Source organism: Schistocerca nitens, chromosome 2 (genome assembly GCF_023898315.1).
Source record: "Schistocerca nitens isolate TAMUIC-IGC-003100 chromosome 2, iqSchNite1.1, whole genome shotgun sequence".
NCBI lineage: Eukaryota > Metazoa > Arthropoda > Insecta > Orthoptera > Acrididae > Schistocerca > Schistocerca nitens.
Window position 1 is genome coordinate 494,452,747 of NC_064615.1, and position 26,605 is coordinate 494,479,351.

At 46.9% G+C, this 26,605-nt stretch overlaps 1 long non-coding RNA gene across 2 annotated transcripts in view; it reads right to left on the reverse strand.

Moving 5' to 3' along the window:
• The window catches only part of LOC126236455 (uncharacterized), a 43,891-nt gene that overhangs the window by 10,354 nt on the left and 6,932 nt on the right, over positions 1 to 26,605 (reverse strand). For both annotated transcript variants that reach the window (XR_007544919.1, XR_007544918.1), the window contains exon 3: positions 4,024 to 4,186. This is a non-coding gene — a long non-coding RNA (uncharacterized LOC126236455). The remainder of the gene's footprint in view (positions 1 to 4,023; positions 4,187 to 26,605) is intronic.

A 26,605-nucleotide genomic window follows, 5' to 3' on the forward strand; every position in this document is an offset into this window, starting at 1 on the left:
CAAGTCAGCTGGCAACTATGGACAAGTGGGAGGATGTATGGGATAGCTTTTGCATCTAGGTCCATTGCAGGGATACGAGTTACAAGGCAAGGGGTGTTTCGAGTAATGGTGAAATAGGGATACACAAGGATATTGTGTAGATTCGGTGGGCAGCAGAATACTCCTTTGGGATGGGTGGGAAGGAAAAAGTACTCATTTCCAGGCATGAGAAGTAGTAGTCAAAACCCTGGCAGAGAATGTGATTCAGCTGCTTCAGTCATAGGTGGAACTGTGTGGTATGTGATGAGAGAGAAGGCATGGGTGATCTGTTTCTGGAGAAGGTTGTGAAGGTAATTTCACTCTTTGGAGACCCTAGTGAAATCCTTGCTATATTTTTAGTGTGACTGCTCATCACTGCAGATGCAAAAGACTTTTTGATATGGAATGTGTGGCAGTTGTCAAAGTAGAAATGTTGTTGGTGGTTAGTACATTTGATGTGGACATGGCTTGTTGCGTTGAGGAAGACCAGCTGAAGCAAATGGGGAAGATGATGATGACCTGGAGAAACGTTAATAGGGTGTCCTCATTCTCAGACCAGATCAGAAAGATGTCATATTTTTCCACACACAACAGATAGCTAGCATGGATTGCTGGTGTAGTGTCTCATGCCATATATTCTTCCTGCTGATAGAATTATTGTGGATCTACAAACTGATCACACTTCCTCCCTCTTCCTTATATATTTTCATGTGTTTTTCTGTACCTTCCTGTGCCACATGTATTTCATTGAACCCCAAACCTAACAAACACCCCCTCCCCCCTTTTTCCCTTATTCGAACACACACGTACTGATGTCACGGAAGCCAGTTACACTGCCTCCTCTCTTCATTCACACACATCCATCCACTGACCTGCATCTCACTATTATTGTCTTCTTATTTTTTTCCTCCTTGATCTTATTGTGCCGTCACATTGATTTTAGTTCACTTTGATCTTTCAGTATAGGCCCTACTCCCTCAGTTTGCAGCTCTTTCCCTTCACTTCATGTGTTTTGTCACTTCCGTTTCTCCCACATATTTTTATGCATCTTTTTACTCTTCACTATGGTCCTTGCCCCTTTCATCTGTGCTAGTACAGGGAAGTTTTCCTATCCTTGGCCAGAATCCAGTCCCACATACTGTTTCTCCTGTGTTGCCTATCTCCTAGAATCTCTCAAAATGGATTCATCAAATTATGCATCTCCAACTGATCTCCTACAATGACCTCTGTCCATTCAGATTTTGTCAGTACATAGCCCTCACCATCTTAGCCCTGGAAACCCCTAAAAATCAGGACCAAACCACCGTGCACTACATTATCTCCATCCATAAAATTCTCCTCTCTGCAATCCCAAATTTCTGCAGCCAATTTCCCAGATTGAAACTCTTTCCTCCAGGACCTAGAGCAGCATGCACAACACAACCTCAAAAGCTCTACTACCTGTTTACCTTCTACTCCCACCTTGACTACCACTATCCACAATCACCACAAGAACTTCCATCAAACCTCTCTTGTATTCTCTAATAGCTGCCAAACCCTGCCTTGCAGATCTACTACATTTGCCATCTCAGAAACTCCCTACCAAAACCATACACTATCCAGAACTTAAACAGACCGGAAACACAGTCCTGAAACTGTCCTCCAAAAGCCTCAGTTCCACAGAAGTGTCAGTTCTTTCCAAAGGCCTTACCTTTTGCCCCACCCCATATTCAATCACACTGAGCTAAATAGGCACATTCTCTCCTCCTCCTCCTTTCTTGCCACCAATCGTACTGACTCAGTTCATTCCTCCCTCGCTGCCCCTAAATCACTCCTTGTTAATCCAGCAGGACTTCCTGTCACTTCCCAAATCCTTAGGCCCATCCCAGAACATAGAACATCTGCTGCAATAAGCACACCACCCCCCCCCCCCCTCTCTCTCTCTCTCTCCCATTATCTTCACATTCCCTGCTCTCCTACCTTCAGCATGCTTCCTAAGTCCATAAACCCAACCATCCAGACACCCCATTGTGGTTGGTTACTGTGCCCGCACAGTGAAAATCACTGTTCTCATGGTCCAACACATTCAGCCTATTACCCTTACCCTACCCTCGATTGTAAATAACACTAACCATTCCCTCCAATGACTCTCCACTGTCCCTGTTGGTTTACCACCCAGCACCCTGTTCACTACTGTCGATACCACCTCCCTCTACATTAAAATCCCCAATGCCCATGGCCTTGTTGCTTTCTTCCAGGTCACCAAGACTAACTATATCCTCACCCACAGTTACTTCTGCTTCGAAATCATCACCTACAAACAAATCCATGATAAAACAAAGGACACCCACATGGTACCCTTCAATGTCAATCTGCTCATGGGCCATCTAGAAGAGTACTTCATAATCACTCAGAATCCCAAACCTCTCACATGGTCCAAATTCACTGTTGACACCTTCATGATCTGAACATAGGATTGCGGAGACTCAATCCACATTCCTCCTGAACATCAACATCTGACCCATTCATTTCACATGGTCTTCCTCAACAACAAACCATTTTCTTTGATGTTGACCTCCATGTCTAGAATGGCTACAGCATTACCTCCATCCACATCACACCTACCAACCATCAACAATACCCATAATTCAACTGCTGCCATCCCTTTGGTACAGACCCGCCACCTGTGGTCATCGCATCTTAGTGATGAGCAGTCCTCTCCAAATTGGCCAAGTATCTCACTGAGACCCTCACAGGCCTCCCAACCTTGTCCAGAAATAGATCCCCATTGCTTTGTCTCTCCAGTAACTTATTACATACCCAATGTCCACCTATAATGGAGCGTTCCTCTGATGATTCAGTACCACTCCAGACTGGAGCAAATGAATTATCTTCTCTGCTGGGGTTTTGATACCTCTCATGCCCCGAAATGAGGAATATCCTTCCCACTATTCTCCCCACCACTCCAAAAGTGCTATTTCACCAACCACGAAACCTACACGATATCCTTGTCCATTCCTACTCCACCATTTCTCCCAACCCCCTTGCCTTATGGCTCATGTAATATCTCTTTATATTCGATGAATTATTCTGATACAATTCTACCCTTGAATGACGTTTACTAATTTTCTATCTTCATACTCGCAGAACCCATGCGCAAAGTAGTTTCATGCAATAGCTATGCCATGAGCGCATAATTATTTTTTGTAGTCCTCTCTCTGGTGGTTGTTAGAAAAAAGCTTCCGAGATTGTCTTCGTGCCGATTAGCCTGAGCATTGTTTGAAGAACTGTAATCTGAATATTGAGATTTATGACAAAATATAACTGATACGAAATTGTACGATTAAAAGGGATATATATATAAACAAAGATGATGTGACTTACCAAACGAAAGCGCTGGCAGGTCGATAGACACACAAACATACATACAAAATTCAAGCTTTCGCAACAAACTGTTGCCTCATCAGGAAAGAGGGAAGGAGAGGGAAAGACGAAAGGATGTGGGTTTTAAGGGAGAGGGTAAGGAGTCATTCCAATCCCGGGAGCGGAAAGACTTACCTTAGGGGGAAAAAAGGACGGGTATACACTCGCGCACACACACACATATCCATCCACACATATATATGTCTGCTTGTGTCTGTATATGTGTGGATGGATATGTTTGTGTGCGCGAGTGTATACCCGTCCTTTTTTCCCCCTAAGGTAAGTCTTTCCGCTCCCGGGATTGGAATGACTCCTTACCATCTCCCTTAAAACCCACATCCTTTCGTCTTTCCCTCTCCTTCCCTCTTTCCTGATGAGGCAACAGTTTGTTGCGAAAGCTTGAATTTTGTGTGTGTGTTTGTGTGTCTATCGACCTGCCATATATATATATATATATATATATATATATATATATATATATAGAGAGAGAGAGAGAGAGAGAGAGAGAGAGAGAGAGAGAGAGAGAGAGAGAATTAGTGCTATTCATCGATATATTGCGTAATTGTTAATCAGAAGGGAACTTCCGAAAGACTGGATACGAACCTGGATTTAATAATCCAAGACCTCCATTACATCTTCGGAAGGTTAAACTTCATCAAAGCCAAATATCCGCTGGATCTGAGGTTTCCCGACTGATTGTACAATGCTCCCAAAAATAAGAGGCATTTTATTTGTACAGATTAGCAGACTGCTGCACAGCACGAGCCTGCAGAGAAGAAGAATCATCGCCTGATTTCATTCTAGCAAGTAAAATTTCTGAATCATTTTGAGTGACTGAGTTATGACTGTGTTTCCTATTATGAATGATTGAGAACTACATAATTACATAGATAGGAGGAAAAATTACACTCATCAGGGTGGAAGAACATTTTTTTTCCATGTTAAGTGACAATATACTTTCCATTAGAGCAGTAAAACTTAGCGACCTTTCGAATGTTAAATTCAAACAATGGAAAATCCTAAATGGAATGTAATAACATAGTGAAAAGGATAGCTGCTACTCACCATATAGCAGAGATGCTCAGTCACAGATAAGCACAACAAAAAGACGGTCACAAAATAAGCTTTTAGCCAACAACGTAGTGTGGCTTCAGCTGCCACAGACTGTGGTCACTGGTCATGTATGTGTGAGTTGCACTTGGTTGGTTGGTTGGTTGGTTTAAAGGCGGGCAAAGGGACCAAACCACGAGGTCATCGGTCCCTTGTTCCTAATAAAACAATGCCACAAGTCTGAGAATAAAACGGACAAAACATATAACACAAAACAGAAAGAAAGGAAAAGCCACAACAACGAAGGGAAGACAAAGAACACTAAAAGGAACAAAAGAGGACAAGAAAACAACAGAGATGCTAGAAACAGAAGAGAGTTAAACATGAAAGCAGATTACAGTGGCTGACCAACCACAAGACTCTGCAACACTTTAAAACCTCCACCCTAAAAGCACTAGGGTCAAGAACACAGAGGGACAAAGGACATGCGCTAAAACCTACATAGAAGTATACAACCCACTCTCACGGATAAAACGTGAAACTAAAGCTGCTGTGGAGGTATTGTCGCCCAACGCCGAAGGCAGGGTGCTGAGAAAGTTAAAAGTCTGCTGCAGAGCGGCTTAAGTGGACAGTCCAGCAAGAGGTGGACAACTGTCATTTGGGAGCCACAGCGACACTGAGGTGGATCCTTGCTATGGAGTAGGTAATCATGCATTAGCCATGTATGGCCAATGCGGAGCCGGCAGAGGACAACTGATTCCCTGCGAGAGGCCTGCATGGAAGACTTCCACACATTCATAGTCTCCTTAATGGCACACATTTTGTTGTGCGTGCTGTTATGCCATTCTGTCTCCCAAAGCCGGAAAACCTTGTGGTGTAAGACAGAATGCAGGTCAGCTTCGGAGATGCCTACCTCCAGAAGTGGTTTCCGCGTCACCTGTTTGGCCAGCTTATCGGCAAGTTCGTTACCGGGGATTCCGATGTGTCTTGGGTTCCACACAAACACCATGGAATGGCGGGACTGTTCCAGCGCATAGGTGGACTCCTAAATGGACGCTACCAGAGGGTGGCGAGGGTAGCACTAGTCGATAGCTTGTAGGCTGCTCGATGAGTCGGTACATAGGAGAAATAGCTCGCCAGGGCATGAGCGGATGTACTCGAGAGCACGAGATATAGCCACCAGCTCTGCAGTGAAAACACTGCGGCCGACTGCCAAGGAGTGCTGCTCAATGTGTCCTCCATGAACATATGCAAAGCCTATGTGACCATCAGCCATTGAGCCGTCAGCGTAAACCACTTCAGAGCCCCAGAACATGACAAGAATCGAGAGGAAGTGACAGCAGACAGCAGCGGGGCTAACGGAGTCCTTAAAGCCATGCAAGAGGTCCAGACAAATCTGCAGCCGAGGCGTACACCATGGAGGCGTACGTGAATGGACTGCAAGTAGAGGTGGTAAAGGCAAGGACTACAGTTCGGAGAGAAGGGACCTCATGCGAACTGCAGTCGTTAGCCCCAATCTGCGAACTGCAATCATTAGCCCCGATCTGGGCCACAGATGCAGAGATGGACTGCCGCGGGCGGGAAAAGGAGACTGTAATTCGAATGCTCAGGGGAACTATGAATGTGTGCTGCGTAGCGGGCGAATAATTGCGCACGTCTGATATGCAGTGGAGGGACACCACCCTCCACCAGTATGCTGGTCACCGGACTCATCCTAAAAGCTCCTGTCACTAATCAAGCCCCACAGTGGTGCACAGGGTCGAGTAAATGCAATGCTGAAGGTGCTGCTGAACCATAAACCACACTCCCATAGTCAATTCAGGATTGTAAAAGGGCTCTGTAGAGCTGCAGCAGCGTAGAGCGGTTTGTACCCCCAATTGGTGTTGCTTAGAAAATTGAGGTGCTGCCAGCACTTCTGCTTAAGCTGACGAAGATGAGGGAGCCAAGTCAATCGAGCAGCGAAAACCAGTCCTAGGAACTGACATGTCTCCACTATAGTGAGTGGATTATCATTAAGGTAAAGTGCGGGTTCCAGATGAACGGTACGACGCCAACAGAAGTGCATGACACACGCCTCTGCGACTGGAAACTGGAAGCCATGGGCTAGAGCCAATGATTGCGCCTTGTGGATGGCTCCCTCTAGGCACCGCTCAGCTACAACAGTATTGGAGCAGCAGTAAGAAATGCGGAAGTTGTGTGCATACAGAGACGGTGAGACGGAGGGCCCGACAGCTGCTGCTAGACCATCAATGGCCACTAAAAACAGAGATACCCTCAATACAGAGCACTGCGGGACTCCATTCTCCTGGATATGGATGGAAGTATGGGAGTCACCAACTTGGACATGGAAAGTACGGAGTTTTGGATAAAAATTGGGAGTGGTCCCCGGAGACACCACTCATACAATGTGGCAAGGATATGATGTCACTAAGTGGTGTCGTATGCTTTACATAAGACAAAAAAGACAGCAATCAGGTGTTGCTGTCTGTAAGCAGCTGTTCAGATGGCAGACTCGATGGACACAAGAATGTCAGTGGTAGAGTGACCCTGGCGGAAGCCGCCCTGACATGGAGCCAGCAAGCCTTGTGACTCCAGGACACAACCCAACTGCCGACATACTATACCTTCCAGCATCTTACAAAGAATGTTGGTGAGGCTGATGGGCTGACAGGTATCCAAATCAAGCAGGTTTTTACCAGGTTTGAGCACTGGAATGATGGTGCTCTTCGGCCATTGTGATGGAAAGATGCCATCGCACCAAATCCGGTTGAAGATGACGAGAAGATGTCACTTGTAGTCAGATGAGAGATGTTTAATCATTTGGCTGTGGATGCGATCAAGCCCAGGAGCTGTGTCGGGGCAATGTACAAGGGTACTGAGGAGCTCCCACTCTGTAAATGGGGCATTATATGATTCACTGCAGTGTGTAGTGAATAAGAGGATGTTCCCTTCCAGCCGCTGTTTGAATGTGTGAAAGGCTGGGGGGTAATTCTCCGACGCAGAGGCTCGAGCAAAGTGCTCAGCAAAGGACCAGCAGTCGCGTTTGCGTCGGTACATAACTCACCATTTATGGTAACACCGGGGACAGCTGTTGGGGCTTGGTACCCAAAAAGACGTTTAATCTTTGCTCAGACTTGGGAAGGTGACGTCTGGCAACCAATGGTGGAGATTTATCTCTCCCAACACGCCTTCTTCCGTTGTCTGATAAGCTAGTGAACACGGGCACGGAGCCATTTAAAGGCTATGAGGTCCTCCAGGGAAGGGTGCCGCTTATGCTACTGTAGAGCTCGCCGATGCTCCTTAATTCCTTCAGTGACTTCCGGCGACCACCAAGGGACTGCCTTACCTCTCGGGCACCCTAAAGATGGAGGGATCGCATTTTGGGCACCCTAAAGAGCGTGGGATAGCATTTTATGCTGCAGAAACAATTGTGCTAGTCACCTGCTCAGCCATCCATCGATATTACTGCGTGGGGGAGATTCAGTGGTGACAGCAAAGGTGAAAGTTCCCTAGTCTGCCTTGTCCAAAGCCCATCTGGGCAGGCGTCCGTGTGCCTGACGCTGGGGCAGTGACAGGAAGATGGGGAAGTGGTCACTACCACACAAGTCATCAGGTGCTCTCCAGTGGATAGATGGGAGAAGTCCTGGGCTGCAAACTGATAAATCAATGGCCGAGTAACTACCATGAGCCACACTGAAATGTGTGGCAGCCCCAGTATTTAAGAGGCAGAGGACGAATTGCAACAGTAAAGTTCTGACATCTCTGCCTCGGCCAGTAAGCATGGTACCACCCCACAAGGGGTTATGCACATTAAAACCTCCCAGAAGTAGGAAAGTTTTAGGGAGTTGATCAATCGGTGCAGCTAATGCATTCAGGGGTACTGCACCATTTGGAGGAAAATATAGATTGCAGGCAGTTACTTCCTGTGTCATCCTTATTCTGACAGCCACAGCTTCAAGAGGGGTTTGAAGGGGCGCATGTTCACTACAGACCGATTTTGGGACATATACACAAACTTCATCTGACACTCGATTATAGTCACTATGGTTCCTGTAATATCCCTTACAGCCGTGGAGGGCAGCGTTCTGCATTGTTGGGGACCAGGTTTCCTGGAGGGCAATGCAGATGGTAGGTGTAATGCTTAACAGTTGCCGTAGCTCAGCCAGGCGGTGGAAAAAACCACCGCAAATTCCACAGGAGGATGACATCATGAGACTGGGAAGGCATGGAACATTCAATGAGGCAGTTTACACCTCAGAGTCACATGTTGCCACCAAATTATTTCCTGAGCACTCTATATCCATTGTGTGTGAGGGTCTTGCGAGATTTTGGTCCTTAGTGGACGCCAAAATCTCCACCCCATCCTCAGCTGCAGAGCTTGTAGGTAGCAGCGGTGTGGGTGCCACCACAATTTCCTTGGTGTTAGGGTTTTCTTTTGGATTTCTCTCGCTGCTCCTTGAGTTTCCCTGGCCAGGAGGACTTCACTGGCTCGGGCTCCGGGACTGAGGATGAGTGTTAAGCCCTACGACCAGCTGCTTTTGGGCTCTTCAGCCACTGGCGGGTGTCGTCTTTCACACTAGAAAGAAACTGGCGGGTGTCGTCTTTCACACTAGAAAGAAACTGGCAGGTGTCGTCTTTCCCAGTAGAAGAAACCTGAGAAGGGAGTGACCCAAGCGACCCCTTCCTAGCAAGAGAAGCTGAAGAAGACCTTACAGGTGGGGACGGACATCCCCGATGGGGGTGGGGGGCGTGTCACTCCCGAAGCAGGTGGTGCAGGAGTAACAGGGAGGGAAATTCCCCACTGTCAAAGGGGCATGTGTAGTCTTCCAGCTCAGAGGTGACCTGGGTTGGCGGAGCTGACGGTGCTATAACTGTTGTAGCAGCGGAATAAGACGATGTCATGCGCACAGGATGCCGGCGTTCAAATTTTCTCTTAGCCTCCGTGTAGGTCAGTCGGTCCAGGATCTTGTACTCCATGATTTTCCTTTCTTTCTGGAGAATCCTGCAGTCAGGCGAGCAAGGCGAATGGTGCTCTCCGCAGTTGACACAGATGGGAGGCTGGGCACATGGTGTATTGGGATGTGATAGGTGTCCGCAGTCTCGGCATGTGCCGGTGGAAGTACAGCGGGAAGACATATGGCTGAACTTCCAGCACTTTAAGCACCGCATCGGGGGAGGGATATAGGGCTTTACATCACACCAGTAGACCATCACCTTCACATTCTTGAGCAATGTATCACTCTTGAAGGCACCGGTAGCAACCTGATTATCCTTTGGACCCCAGCATACCAGGCCATATGAGAATTAGGGGAAATAAACTGGCAGATGCAGCAACCAGACACGATTGCTGTTGAGCAAACATGTCAAAAATATTCAGCTGCTGCAATTTAAGCTGTGCTCTTAGGATCCGGTGTAACCACATGCCGAGAGAAACAGCAAAAAATTTTTGAAGACCAATATTATATGCAAAAGCTTCACTTTTTTGCAACTGTAGGGTGTGCATATTAATTGAAAACATTAACTTTTTGTATTTGTGAGTTTGTGCTACTGAACAGTGTTACTGTTGGCTGACTATATCACATGTCTTATGCTCCACTTATCTGCTGCCATTGGCTGGTGAGATCACGTGGCATGAGTTATGATCGATTAACAAAAGTGCATTGCGCAATGTAATTTCAACTTCAGTGCTTCAGAAGCTGTATTTGATGGAATTCGTATTTATACTTTTATATAACGAAAATATGCAGTTAACTAAGTGAACATCGGGCACTCTGGGGCAGCTCGACTCCATAAGGGATGGCTCTCAGAGCAGCTGATGCATACAGCTGGAGATGGGCAGTTAGTGCTGAGTTCAGGGGTACCATTCTGCTTGTTGCTTCTCCTTTAAAACTAATTGTTCATAGGGCCAAAACAGCACTTAAAACACCTCAAAGAGTTAGGTATGAAAAACATAATCTTGATGCTCAAGGAAGCCTGTCGTGATATATTCAGGTAGCAATAGACTACTGAAAGTCACAATGAGGTGGCAGTTTTTGCCAGCTTTCTGTTATTTTATTGTGTTATTTGTTTCACATGAACTATTCCCTTTGATGTCAATTCTTGTTTAATAAGCAAGATATCTATTTCCATTTGGGGTACCAGAAAGCCTTTGTGAATTTAACTTGGGGACCATGCCAGTATTCACCTAGCGGGATGTGGAAAACCGCCTAAAAACCACATCCAAACTCGGCGGCACACCATCCCTCGTTAATCCACTGGGTGGATTCGATCCGAGGCTGGTGCACCTCCCTGAATCCACGAAGCAGCGCATTAGCGTTCTCAGCTACCCTGGTGGGTTGAATCTGCTATGCTTCAAACTAGGACATTCATGAGCCTTCAAAATTGCTCGTTATAGGTTAATAAACTATTTATAAAATGAACCATGAGACCCTTGCACCTTGCTACTTTGTTGGATCTGATGGAGCTGACTGTCATAAGTCTTACCATTCCTCTATGGCAAAAGTCAACTACAATCAGTTACGGGAATGTCACCAGTGAACAAGGAGCTTCTCTGATGTAGGTCAGTGCTTGGTTTTACTGAAGATGCCCAAATTTGTTCATACCATAATGCCTTGTTGATGACACAATTTCAATTCCTGCAGAAGACTTGCTGCAACCCCTTTTAGTAAAGAAAAACAAGTAATCAGTAAGGCTTTAACACCAGTAACCAATGCAATATTTGAGAGGTTGAATTTACTGACTAATGAAGTTTTTAAACCTGGTCAGAAAATTTGTACCAAATGTAGACATGAAGCGGCCCATAAAGAATCATCGCACCGTGATAAGCAAGAATCACCACCTACTGAAGACACTGATGTTGCTGATGCTTACTGCTAATACTTCATTATCATCATTTGGAGAGTCACCATTAAAGCTTCAACAGATCAGCAAAAGGGATTCAATGGGATACATAAAGTGCAAAGTTCTAAGAGCCCAAGGCAGTATTACTAAGGTAACTGCCACAGCTGCTGGAACGCGCCAAGTAGATATTACTGAAACACAAACAGAAGAGTGCCAAAAATGTAAAGATAAGGACATATTAATTGAAGAACTTCAGATTAAGATTCAGACTTCAAGCAACTGCAGTAAAATTTAAATTTTGACCCTAGCCCAAAACAGTTGGACTACTGAAAAAACAGCTAAAGAATTTGCTGTATCAGCTAAAATGGTGAAGAAGGCTAGGAAACTAAAGAACTGTAAACTGAAAAGGGGAAAAGCTCAATGATGTTAAGTAAAACAAAATGTCCTCACATTTTTGAAGATGGTGAGTTTTCTTGTTTATGCCCAGGTAAAAAGGATTGTGTTACAGTAAGAATAAAAGGGAAAAAAATCACAAGCAGAAAATGCCTGCTGCTTTGTAACCTGAAAGAGCGTTCATTGCTTATTGTAAGCAATATGGAAATCAACTGTGCTTGTGAGCTCAGGCTGAAATGGTGTACTACAGTTGATGCTTCTGGATCACATTCAGTATATGTATGTGCAATTCATCAAAATGACAAATTAATGCTGGCTTCAGCAACATCCATCCAAGATGACTACAAGGATTTGATGAAAAAAGAAACTGCATGCAGTTTGAAAACAATAGATTGTATACTGCAACATTGTGAGGAACATCCAGGAAAAGTGCAACAACAGGCTTTTCTTGGAGATGCTTTTAACGACTATGACCCCAAAGAAACAATGGAATACAAGCAATGGGTCCATACTGACAGACACATTAGAGACATGTCAGATAACTGTTGAAAATTTCATGGACACTCTGATGCTGAAAATTACATGTTTAAGAAGCCATCACATTCTGTCAGAACACCAAAGTTTATACCCTAAGCAGCTAAAAAGAAACCTTGCATAAAATGAATTAATTATATTTATGGACTTTGCTGAGAATTATTCATTTGATGTTCATGATGCTGTGCAAGGATTTGAGTGGAGGAATAGTCGGGTCACATTACATCCATTTGTTGTTTATTCTGGTCGCAAAGAATGTCAAAGTATTAGCATTTGTACGATAGCAACTGTCTCTGTCACGATACCATTGCTGTCCATGCTTTTCAAATAAATTTAATAGCTTATTTAAAGACAAAGATTGAAAACAGTACGAACATTTCTTACTTTAATAATGGTACAGCTACTCAATACAAGAATTTCAAAAATTTCATCGATTTATGTCTGCACGAAAAGGATTTTGGCATCACTGCCGAATGGATTTTTTTTTTTGGAACAAGCCACAGTAAATCGCCTTGTGATAGCATTGGGGGACAGCAAAAAGACTAGCAGCCCATGCTAGTCTGCTGAGGCCCTAAGATAACCAAATAGTGACTCCATATGATTTGTTCAAATTCTGTGATGATAGTATTCCAGCCATAAAGTTCTTTTATGTACCAATAGAAGAAATTTAAAAAATTCAGCCTGATCATAAAACAAGGTTTGCCATGGAACATACAATATCCGCAACAAGAGAAAATCATCAATTCAAGCCAATTAATTGTAATCAGCTCAGAGTAAGCAGATTTTACAATGATGCTACAGTTTACAATCAGGACAATATGTTGCATGTATACAGGGTGTTACAAAAAGGTACGGCCAAACTTTCAGGAAACATTCCTCACACACAAAGAAAGAAAATATGTTATGTGGACATGTGTCCGGAAACGCTTACTTTCCATGTTCGAGCTCATTTTATTACTTCTCTTCAAATCACATTAATCATGGAATGGAAACACACAGCAACAGAACGTACCAGCGTGACTTCAAACACTTTGTTACAGGAAATGTTCAAAGTGTCCTCCGTTAGCGAGGATACATGCATCCACCCTCCGTCGCAGATACATGCATCCACCCTCCGTCGCATGGAATCCCTGATGCGCTGATGCAGCCCTGGAGAATGGCGTATTGTATCACAGCCGTCCACAATACGAGCACGAAGAATCTCTACATTTGGTACCGGGGTTGCATAGACAAGAGCTTCAAATGCCCCCATAAATGAAAGTCAAGAGGGTTGAGGTCAGGAGAGCGTGGAGGCCATGGAATTGGTCCGCCTCTACCAATCCATCGGTCACCGAATCTGTTGTTAAGAAGCGTACGAACACTTCGACTGAAATGTACAGGAGCTCCATCATGCATGAACCACATGTTGTGTCATACTTGTAAAAGCACATGTTCTAGCAGCACAGGTAGGGTATCCCGTATGAAATCATGATCACGTGCTCCATTGAGCGTAGGTGGAAGAACGAAACTAAAATGAGCTCTAACATGGAAATTAAGCGTTTCCGGACACATGTCCACATAACATCTTTTCTTTATTTGTGTGTGAGGAATGCTTCCTGAAAGTTTGGCCGTACCTTTTTGTAACACCCTGTATATGACAATTTTTGGTGGGCTGGAAACGTGTGATGTTTCACATGAACAACAAGATGTCCTCTTCAGCTTTATGCACCTACACATTTCTGCTCGTTCCTTCCACTGGCCAACTGCTAAAGACACCTGCTGGACTCCTGAGCAACATATTTTCACGACTTCAGAAGAACCATCAACATCATCATCAGGAAGACAATACAGCTATCAACAATCTGCCTTCACAAATTTGTAGAACTGTCTAATCAAAACTGGAACTGACAATTTAGTATTTTCGTTTTGTAAATTTGCTGTGTCATGTATTATACTTGTTTTTATGGGATGTGTTAAATTAATGCTTGAAACTGATTTATATACTTAAATAAAAATTAATTATAGGATTTAATGAGCAAAATATTTCACTTTTCAATCTTCTCGAAGTGCTAAAATAATAACTTTTGAAACGTATTCCTGCTCATCAAAATGCGGGATACAGAAATTAAATAGGTCTAATATAGCTCTGAAAATCTTAAAGCATGTTCTTCCTAGCTGTGCAAGAAAAAAGGATTGAACAAGACACAGTTGAGATACTGCCCCCTAAAAATTGCACATAGGAAATTTTGGCCTACTTTGCAGATGTATATCTTTTCATCTAGGCATCCAGTGTTAATTAAATTTGAACCATATGTCATCACAGGTAGGAAGCATCCTCTGAAGTTTTGGTGTGATTGGTTCATATGAAAAGTAGCAGTAGTCGGTCACCCTTTGGCTCTCAGAATAGTGCAATGAATTTTTTAGCTTTGGCATGGTGTGATTCAGCTTAAAAAGCTGTCTATATATATTACAGCAAATGACAAAATGTATTCCAGAACTTTTAAGACAGACTAGCAAATTTGGCATATATGCACCTATGTATGTGATGCAAAGATGAAAAGCCTCTCTTTAAAAGCCCCTAAAAATTCAACCACAGAAGATACTGGACTGAAATTTCATATTTAACCATCAGAGACCATGTAGATTCACACTAAATTTCATTACATTTGGAGGTGGTCAACTGGGGACACCTAGTTCCCCTGACATAGTTGGTTTAAAAGAGGGGGGGGGGGGGGGGGGGGGAATGGACCAAACTGCTAGGTCATCGGTCCCTTGTTCCAAATAAAACAATGCCACAAGGATGAGAAAAAAAAAAACAAGTTAGACTGAAAACACAAAACGGAAGGAAAGGAAAAACCACAAGAATGACGAAAAGGCAACATACACTTAAATGAACAAAAGGGAAGAAGAAACGCAAGAAACAGGTAGAAGAGATTAAAGTGACAAAACAGATTACCATGGCTCGCTGACCATGAGAATAAAAGGGAGAAGCCAGCCACTCTGCAACACATTAAAACCTCCACCCTAAAAGCACTAGGGTGGCGGACACTGTGGGACATAGGACATGTGCTAAAACTTAGATCAAATGATAAAACCCACCCTCACGAACAAAACGTAAAACTAAATCAGCCGATGAGGTGTTGTCAGATAAAACAGTGGCAACGAGTCCAGTAATCGAAGATTTCATCACAGGGCAGTCAAAGTGGGACAGTGCATCAGAATATGGGCCATTGTCAACCAGGAAAAAAAAAAAAAACGCAGGTCAGTTATTGGAATGCCGATCTTCATAAGTGGTTTCCATGTAGCCTGTTTGGTCAGCCTGTCAGCAAGTTCATTGGCTGGGATTCTGACGTATCCTAGGGTCCACAGAAACACCACTTAATGACCAGACCGTTCCAGGGCATAGATGGACTCCTGGACGGTCGCTACCAAAGGATGAAAAGGGTAGTACTGATCGATAGGTTGTAGGCTGCTCCCCATGGCATGGACGGATGTGCTCAAGGGCATGAGATACAGCTACCAGCTCTGCAGTGAAAACACTGCTGCCATCAGACAAGGAATGCTGTTCAATATGTACTCCATGGACATCTGAGAAACCAATGTGAGCTTCAGCCATAGAGCCGTCAGTGTAAACCACTTCATGGCCTCAGTACATGTCAAGGATTGAGAGGAAGTGGCAGCGGAGAGCCACAGTGTTAACTGAGTCCTTTGGGCCATGTGCAAGGTCCAGGCGAAGCCGCAGCATAGGTGCACACCATGAAGTTGTATGCAAATGGACCTAGAGTATAGGTGGTAAAGGCAAGGTCTCCAGTTCAGATAGAAGGGATCGGACGCAAACTGCAACTGTAAGCCCTGACCTGGGCCACTGATGCGGGAAATGAGCTGCCATGGGTGAGAAAAGGAGACGGTAGCTTGGATGTGCAGGAGAACTACGAACGTGTGCAACGTAACTGGCGAGCAGTTGCGCATGCCTGACCTGCAATGGAGGGACTCCAGCCTCTGCCAGGACGCTGGTCATCGCACTCGTCCTAAAAGCTCTCGTCGCTAGTCAATGGCCACAGTGGTGCGCTGGGTCGAGTAAATGCAACACTGAGGGTGCCGCTGAACCATAAACCAGACTCCCATAGTCAAGGCAGGATTGAACAAGGGCTATGTAGAGCTGCAGCAGCGTATAGCGATCTACACCCCAGTTGATGTTGCTCAGGCAGCGGAGGGCATTGAGGTGCTGCCAGCACTTCCGCTTAAACTGGTGAAGGTGAGGAAGCCAAGTCAATTGGGCTTCGGAAACCAGTCCTAAAAATGGATATGTCTCCACTACAGTGAGGGGATCGACAGTAAGGTGAAGTTCTGGTTCCGGATGAACAATACGATGCCGACAAAATTGCATGACACATGACTGAGGGCGAAAACAGGAAGCAGTGGGCTAGAGCCCATGACTGCGCCTTGTGTATGGCTCCCTGTACGTGCCGCTCAGCAATACCAGTACTGCTGGGGCAGTACAAGATGCAGATGTGTCTGCATACAGAGAGGATGAGATGGACGGCCCAACAGCTGCTGCTAGACAGTTAATGGCCTCTAAAATCAGAGATACACTCAATACAGAGCCCTGTGGGACCCCATTCTCCTGGATATGGGGGAACTAAGGGAAGCAACAAGAAATGCTAGATAAAAATCTGGAGCAACATGACTCCATGACCCAACCCTACAGCCGACAGACCATATGTTCCAGCAGCTTACAAAGAATGTTGGTGAGGCTGATGGGCCGATAGGTATCCACATCAAGTGGGTTTTTGCCAGGTTTGAGCACTGGTACGACGGTGCTCTTCCATCACTGCGATGGAAAGAAGCCATTGTATCATATCCGGTTGAAGATCATGAGGAGATGTCGCTTGTAGTCAGATGAAAGATGTTTTATCATCTGACCGTGGATCCGATCTGGCCCAGGAGCTGTGTTGGGGCAAGGGCACTGAGGAGCTTCCACTCTGTGAATGGGGCGTTAAAGGATTCACTGTGGTATGTAGTGAACATGAACAAGAGGACTTTCCCTTCCATCCGATTTGTGAGAGTGTGAAAGACTGGGGGGGTAATTGTCCGATGCAGAGGCACAAGCATAGTGCTCAGCAAAGTGCTCGGCAATCGTGTTTGCGGCAGTAGATAACACGCCATTTATGTTAACACCGGGAACACCTGTTGGGGTCTGGTACCCAAAAACTCATTTGAGCTTTGCCCAGACTTGCGAAGGTGACATATGGTACCCAATGGTCGAGACTTATCTCTTCCAACACTCCTGTTTCTGTCTTTTGATAAGCTGGCGAACGCAGGCACAGAGCTGTTTAAAAGCTATGAGGTGCTCTAGGGAAGGGTGCCGCTGTAGAGCTCACCGACACTCCTTAATTGCCTCAGCAACTTCCGGCAACCACTAAGAGACTGTTTCCAGGGGCAGCCTAAAGAATGAGGGATCGCATTTTCCACCGCAGATATGATCGTTGTAGTTACCTGCTCAACCACCACATTGATGTGAGACCTAAGTTTCTCCTGGCGTATACAACTTTCAAATAACTTCTGGAAATTCAGCCAGGTAACACTTTCAGCGACCGCCGATATTTCGGCGGGAGAACACCCCGCCATTTTCAAGGCAAACTGCAACGGACAGGCGGCGTACATGCAAATTTAATACCTCGGTTCTCCGACAGAAGCAGGAAAGATAACACGCGCGTGCGCGCGCGCACACACACACACACACACACACACACACACACACACACATACACACACACACACACACTGAACACTAGTCCCACCAAAGATGACCAAAGTCAGAGCTATCGATAGTGAGACTACGAATTCGCAGGTGAGGCAGCATTGACTCTGTTCCTCTGTTTTTTGACAAGGGAGAGAGCCGGATTCCAAACAGAGTTTAAACAGAAACCTCCATCCCTGTTAACGAGGTTGCTCACTAATTTAATCTCAACTGCCTCCCTAATGACACTGTCCCAATAGCTGGACGTGCATGCCAATATCTCGGTGTTATTATATAACATGGGGTGACCAGTATCCAAGCAATGTTCGGCAATAGCAGATCTATTTGGCTGCTGTAATCATGTGTGCCGTTTATGCTCAGTACATCTGTCCTCCACGGTCCTGATAGTTTGACCAATATATGCCACGCCGCAGCTACAAGGAATACGATATACACCCGCCTTACGCAGTCCAAGATCATCCTTAACGGAACTCAAAAGTGCTCCATCATAAAACGAATGTTCGGGTGGATCGAGTTCAGATGTTCTAGAAAGACATTCAAATTCTCCCTACCGTGAGGCCAAACAACGAAGGTATCGTCAACGTATCTAAAGAAACAGGCCGAAATATTGGCGGTCGCTGAAAGTGTTACCTGGCTGAATTCCCGGAAGTTATTTGAAACCACATTGATGTTACCATGTGGGGGAGATTCAATGGTGACAGCAGAGGTGGAGGCTTCCCAGTCGGCCTTGTTTAAATCCCGTCCGGACAAGCGTCCATGGGCCAGATACCGGGGCAGTGGCAGGAAGATGGAGAAGGGGTCACTACCACACAGGTCGTCATGTGTTCTCCAGTGGATAGATGGGAGAAGGCCAGGACTGCAAACTGAGAGATCAATGGCCAAATATGTGCCATGTGCCACACTGAAATGTGTGGGGGCACCTGTATTTAAGACGCAGAGGTAGAGTTGTGACAGTACATTTTCAACATCTCTGCCTCGACCAGTAAGCACGGTGCCACCCCCCAAGGGGTTATGAGCATTAAAATCTCACAAAAGTAGGAAAGGTTTAGGCTATTGATCAATCAGTGCAGCCAATGTGTTCAGGGGTACTGCACCATCTGGAGGAAGATATACGTTGCAGACAGATATTTCCTGCATCGTCCTTATTCTGCCAGTCACAACTTCAATAGGGGTTTGAAGGGGCACAGGTTCAGGACATAGACACTAACTCCACCTGACACTCTATTATAGTCACTATGATTCTTGTAATATCCCCTATAACCCCGGAGGGCAGGGGTCCGCATATCCGCGAACCAGGTTTCCTGAAGGCCAATGCAGAAAGCAGTTGCTGTAGCTCAGCCAAGTGGTGGAAAAATCCACCGCAACTCCACTTGAGGATGACATTATCATGAGGCTGCGAATGCATGAAGCGCGCAAAGAGCCAAGTTATGTCTCCGGGTCACCTGCTGCCACCGATTAAGTATTTGTAGCCATTTCTATGGTGGATGAGGCATCAGTGAGATCCAGGTCCACAGGGGATGCTAAGATCTCCACCACATCCTCAGATGCAGAATTGATAGGGAGTGGTGGTGTTGGGGCCACCAGAGGGTCCTGTTTCTTAGCAGACTTCTTCTTAGTTTGCTTGCTCTCTCGCTTCACTTGGGGGCTTGCTGGGAAGACTACTCCGAAGCAGCTTCAGGCACAGAGGAAGACCATAAAGCTCTTCGTCCAGCAGCTTTTGGCTCTATGAGCCACTGGTGAGTGTCCGCCATGGCATCATTGGAGACCTTGGGAGAGAGGACCTCAAGGGACCCCTCCCACATGAGAGAAGCTGGAGGAGGCAGTTGCTTCTCCAGCAGTGGGGAGGGGACCGATGTGCCCTATGTTTGGGGGCGCCTTGCTCCCAAAGTAGGTGCTTTGGGAGCAACGGAGGAAGATTTGCCCCCTACCACCAAGAAAGCAGTTGTATTCTGGTGGCTTGGAGGGCCCACTATCCGTGGCACAGAGTGAGGAACCACTGGCAATTGGGACGGAGATGGTGATGTAGCTGCAGCATATGTCGATCTCAACCAAATGGGGTGTAATCTTTCAAATTTACGTTTAGCCTCTGTGTAAGTCAACCGGTCAAGGGTCTTGTACTCCATGACATTCCACTCCTTTTCGAATACTGGGTATTCTGACGAGAAGGGGGAGTGGTTGGTTGGTTGGTTTAAAGGTGGAAGAAGGGACCAATCTACAAGGTCATCGATCCCTTGTTCCTAATAAAACAATGCCACAAGTGTGAGAATAAAACGGAAAGAAAGAGAAAGCCACAACAACGAAGGGAAGGCAAAGAACACTAAGACAAACAAAAGAGGACAAGACAACAAAAGACAGACGCAAGAAACAGAAGAGAGTAAAACATGAAAGCAGATTACAGCGGCTGGCCAACCACGAGAATAAAAAGGGAAAGCCAGCCACTCTGCTACACATTAAAACCTCCACCCTAAAAGCACTAGGGTGGAGGACACAGAGGGACAAAGAACATGCGCTAAAACCTGCACAGAAGTATAAAATCCACTCTCGCGGATAAAACATAAAACTAAAGCTGCTGTGAGGGTATTGCTGCGCAACACCGAAGGCAGGGTGCTGGGAAAGTTAAAAGTCTGCTGCAGAGCAGCTAAAAGTAGGCAGTCCAGCAAGAGGTGGACGACTGTCATTTGGGAGCCACAGAAACACAGAGGTGGTACTCGCGACGGAGTAGGTAACCATGCGTTAGCCACGTATGGCCAATGCCGAGCCAGCAGAGGACAACTGATTCCCTGCGAGAGGCCTGCATGGAAGACTTCCACACATTCATAGTCTCCTTAATGACATGCATGCTCAGAGCCATTTGAACCTTAATGACACGCAGCTTGTTGTGTGTGCTGTTACGCCATTCTGTCTCCCAAAGCCGGAAAACCATGCGTTGTAAGACAGAATGCAGGTCAGCTTTGGAGATGCCTATCTCCAGAAGCAGTTTCCGCATCACCTGTTTGGCCAGCTTATCGGCAAGTTCGTTGCTGGGGATTCTGACATATCCCGGGGTCCACACAAACACCACGGAACGGCGGGACTGTTCCAGGGCATAGATGGGCTCCTAAATGGACACTACCAGAGGGTGGCGAGGGTAGCACTGGTCGATAGCTTGTAGGCTGCTCAATGAGTCAGTACACAGGAGAAGTAACTCACCAGGGCAGGAGCGGATGTACTCAACAGCACGAGATACGGCCACCAGCTCTGCAGTGAAAACACTGTGGCCAACTGCCAAGGAGTGCTGCTCAGTATGTCCTCCATGAACATATGCAAAGCCTATGTGACCGTAAGCCATTGAGCCATTGGTGTAAACGACTAAAGAGCCCCGGAACACGTCAAGAATCGAGAGGAAGTGACAGCGGAGAGTAGGGGGATTAATGGAGTCCTTAAGGCCATGCAAAAGGTCCAGATGAAGCTGCGGCCGAAGCGTTCACCATGGAGGCGGATGTGAATGCACCGCAAGTAGAGGTGATAAAGGGAAGGACTGCAGTTCGGAGAGAAGGGACCGCACGCGAACCGCCATCGTTAGCCCCGATCTGGGCTGCCGATGTGGGAGACAGTAATTTGGATGCTCAGGGCAACTACGAATATGTGCTGCGTAACTGGCGAGCAGTTGCTCACATCTGATCTGCAGCGGAGGTACACCAGCCCCCACCAGTACGCTGGTCACTGGACTCGTCCTAAAAGCTCCTGTCGCTAATCAGACCCCACAGTGGTGCACAGGGTTGAGTAAATGCAATGCTGAAGGTGCTGCCGAACCATAAACCACACTCCCGTAGGCAATTAGGGTTTGCACAAGGGCTCTGTAGAGCTGCAGCAGCAGAGAGCGATTTGCACCCCAATTGGTGTTGCTCAGGGAATGGAGGGAATTGAGGTGCTGCCAGCACTTCTGCTTAAGCTGACGAAGATGAGGGAGCCAACTCAATCGCGTGTCGAAAACCAGCTCTAGGAACTGACATGTCTCCACTACAGTGAGTGGATCGTTATTAAGGTAAAGTGCGGGTTGCGGATGAATGGTATGACGTCAACAGAAGTGCACGACACATGACTTTGTGGCTGAAAACTGGAAGTCGTGGGCTAGAGCCCATGACTGTGCCTTGTGGATGGCTCCCTCTAGGTGCTGCTCAGCAACAACAGTACTGGAGCAGCAGTATGAAATGTAGAAGTCGTCTGCATACAGAGAAGGTGAGACGGAGGGTCCAACAGCTGCTACTAGACCATTAATGGCCATTAAAAATAGAGCGACACTCAATACAGAGCCCTGTGGGACTCCATTCTCCTGGAAATGAATGGAACTAAGGGAGCGACCAACTTGGACACGGAAAGTACGGAGTGACTGAAAGTTTTGGATCAAAATCGGGAGTGATCCCGAGGGACCCCACTCATACAATGTGGCAAGGATACGAAGTCGCCAAGTTGTGTCGTATGCTTTACATAAGTCAAAAAAGATGGCAATCCAGTGTCGCCGTATGGAAACGACTGTTCAGATGGCAGACTCGATGGACACAAGGTTATCAGTGGTAGACCGACCCTGGTGGAAGCCGCCCTGACATGAAGCCAGCAAGCCTTGTGACTCCAGGACACAACCCAACCGCCAACATACTATACGTTCCAGCAGCTTACAAAGAATGTTGGTGAGGCTGATGGGCTGACAGGTATCCAAATCAAGCAGGTTTTTACCAGGTTTGAGCACTGGAATGATGGTGCTCTTCCGCCATTGTGATGGAAAGACGCCATCGCACCAGATCCAGTTGAAGACGACGAGAATATGTCGCTTGTAGTCAGATGAGAGATGTTTAATCATTTGGCTGTGGATGCGATCAAGCCCAGGAGCTGTGTCGGGGCAATGTACAAGGGCAATGAGGAGCTCCCACTCTGTAAATGGGGTGTTATAGGATTCACTGCAGCATGTAGTGAATGAGAGGACGTTCCCTTCCAGCCGCCGTTTGAGTGTGCGAAAGGCGGGCGGTAATTCTCCGACGCAGAGGCTCGAGCAAAGTGCTCAGAAAAGGGCTCGGCAATCGATTTGCCTCGGTATATAACTCGCCATTTATGGTAACACCGGGGACACCTGTTGGGGCCTGGTACCCGAAAACATGTTTAATCTTTGCCCAGACTTGGGAAGGTGACGTGTGGCAAACAATGGTGAAGATGTATCTCTCCCAACACGTCTTCTTCCATTGTCTGATATGCTAGCGAACACGGGCACGGAGCCATTTAAAGGCTATGAGGTGCTCCAGGAAGGGTGCTGCTTATGCCACTGTAGAGCTCGCCAACACTCTTTAATTGCTTCAGTGACTTCCAGCGACCACCAAGGGACTGCCTTACCCCCCGGGCACCCTAAAGAGCGAGGGATCATGATTTCTGCTGCAGAAACAATTGTGCTGGTCACCTGCTCAACCATCAATTGATGTTACTGCGTGGGGGAGATTCCGAGGTGACAGCAGAGGTGAAAGTTCCCCAGTCTGCCTTGTTCAAACCCCATCTGAGCAGGCGTCCATAAGCCTGATGCTGGGTCAGTGACAGGAAGATGGGGAAGTGGTCACTACCACACAGATCACCAGGTGCTCTCCAGTGGATAGATGGGAGAAGTCCTGGGCTGCAAATTGATAAATCAATGGCCGAGTAACTACCATGAGCCACGCTGAAATGTATGGCGGCCCCAGTATTTAAGAGGCAGAGGTCGAACTGCGACAGTAAAGTTTCGACATCTCTGCCTCAGCCAGTAACCATGGTACCACCCCATAAAGGGTTATGCACATTAATATCTCCCAGAAGTAGGAAAGGTTTAGGGAGTTGATCACTCAGTGCAGCTAATACATTCAGGGGTACTGCACAATCTGGAGGAAAATATACATTGCAAACAAATATTTCCTGTGTCATCCTTATTCTGACAGCCACAGCTTCAAGAGGGGTTTGAAGGGGCACATGTTCACTACAGGCTGCATTTAGGACATAAATGCAAACTTCATCTGACACTCGATTATAGTCGCTACGGTTCCTGTAATATCCCTTATATCCGTGCAGGGCAGCTTTCTGCATTGCTGGGAACCAGGTTTCCTGGAGGGCAATGCAGATAGTAGTTGTAATGCTTAACAGTTGCCGTAGCTCAGCCAGGTGGTGGAAAAAACCACCGCAACTGCACTGGAGGATGACATTGAGACACTGGGAAGCTGGGGAACATTAAATGAGGCAGTTTACACCTCAGAGTCACATGTTGCCACCAGTTTATTGCCTGAGCACTCTATATCCATTGTGTCTGAGGGTCTGGCGAGATCTTGGTCCTCAGCGGACGCCAAAATCTCCACCCCATCCTCAGCTGCAGAGCTTGTAAGTAGCAGTGGTGTGGGTGCCACCACAATTTCCTTGGTCTTAAGGTTTTCTTTTTGGATTTCCCTCGCTGCTCGTCGAGTTTCCCTGGCCTAGAGGACTTCATTGGCTCAGGCTCCAAGACTGAGGATGACCGTGAAGTCCTACGACCAGCTGCTCTTGGGCTCTTCAGCCACTGGCGGGTGTGTCGTCTTTCCCACTAGAAAGAACCTGGGAAGGGAATGACCCAAGGGACCCCTTTCTAGTGAGAGAAGCCGAAGGAGACTTAAGAGGGGACGGACATCCACGATGGTTGAAGGGGGGGGGGGGGGGGTGCTTCCGAATTAGGTGGCTCAGGAGCAACAGGGAGGGAAATGCCCCCCATTGTCAAAGGGGCAAGTGTTGTCTTCCGGCTCTGAGAGGTGACCTGGGTTGGCAGAGCTGATGGTGCCAGAACTGTAGTAGTGGCGGCGTAAGACAATATCACACGCACAGGATGCAGGCGTCCAAATTTTCTCTTAGCCCCCGTGTAGGTCAGTTGGTCCAGGGTCTTGGGCTCCATGACTTTCCTTTCTTTCTGGAGAATCCTGCAATCAGGCGAGCAAGGCGAATGGTGCTCTCCGCAGTTCACACAGATGGGAGGCTGGGCACATGGAGTATTGGGATGTGATAGGTGTCTGCAATCTCAGCATGTGATGCTGGAAGTACAGCGGGAAGACATATGGCCGAACTTCCACCACTTAAAGCACCATATCGGGAGAGAGATATAGGGCTTTACATCAGACCAGTAGACCATCACCTTGACCTTCTCAGGCAATGTATCACCCTCAAAGGCCAAGATGAAGGCACTGGTGGCAACCTGATTACCCTCGGACCCTGGTGGACACCCCAGACGAAATGTAAACCTCGCCGCTCTAAACTGGCACACAGTTCATCGTCGGACTGCAAAAGAAGGTCTCTGTGAAATATGATACCCTGGACCATATTTAAGCTCTTATAGGGCATGATGGTTACAGAAACATTCCCCAGCTTGTCACAAGCGAGTAACTCCCATGACTGGGCAGAGGATGCTGTTTTGATCAAGACTGACACAGATCTCATTTTGGACAAGCCCTCCACCTCCCCGAACTTGTCCTCTAAATGCTCAAGAAAAAACTGAGGCTTCATCATCATGAAAGATTCCCCATCAGCTCTCGAACATACAAGGTACTGGGGCGAATAAGATCCGCTGGCATTCTTAGCCTGATGTTCCGCCCATGGTGTGGCCAGGGAGGGGATCGATTTGGGGTTGTACTTCTGTACGTTGAATTGAGCTCGTGATCACTTAGAGACTGCTGGTGTTTCACCACCAGCAAGAAAGATGGACTACGCGTCATCGCGTGTCATCCACCCTGATGCCACCCACTCCGACCAGGGGACCTCCCCACGGGCACCACCTAGCCACAGCAAAGGCCATCTGGCAGGATGGCCATTGCCAGGAGTCCCGATGTCCCAGGGGGATGGGCATCTACCCCTTGGCATTCGTCGGGAGTTAATGGCGCAGGCATCAGCAGAGCGATCCCTGTGTGGTCAGGGGGCTACAACCAACAGGGTACATGGCGGCTCCACCACAATAGACTGGCTACCGTGCTGGATATCAGGTGCAAAGAAGTTCATGGTCATCGTCGACGCAGAAATCGACACTGCATAGTGCATGGTGGAAAACACACCCAGGAAGGTGTCCTCGCCCAAGAGATGGAGAATGGGCAGTACTGCAATGCGACAACGAGAAAGTAGGCATAAGATCTCAATGCACAATGGACACGACACACCTTCTAATGCGCTCTTCCCCAATTGGCTCGCTCTTGGGGAAAATTTTGAAGAATGGAAGTCAAACCCTACAGGGGACCATCAAATAAAGGCCGAAACGTGTGAAACTCGTTTTAGTCGCCTTGTACGACAGGCAGGAATACCTTCGGCCTATTATAACCCCTAGACCCGCAGGGGGAAGGGGGAGTGGTGCTCTCCACAGTTGATGCAAGTCAGAGAAGGTGCACATAGAGTATATGGGTGCAGTGAACATTCGCAGTCTCAACATGCGGCGCTGGAAGTGCAGTGGGAAGACATGTGCCAGCACTTACAGCATGTATGGTTTAACGTTACAGTGGTAAACCATCATCTTGACTTTTCTGGCAATGAATCTCCCTCAAAGGCCAAGATGAAGGCAGCGGTAGCAACCCTGTTGTCTTTGGGTCCTCTGTAAATGCGCCAGACGAAATGAACACCCCGCCATTCTAAGTTGATGCA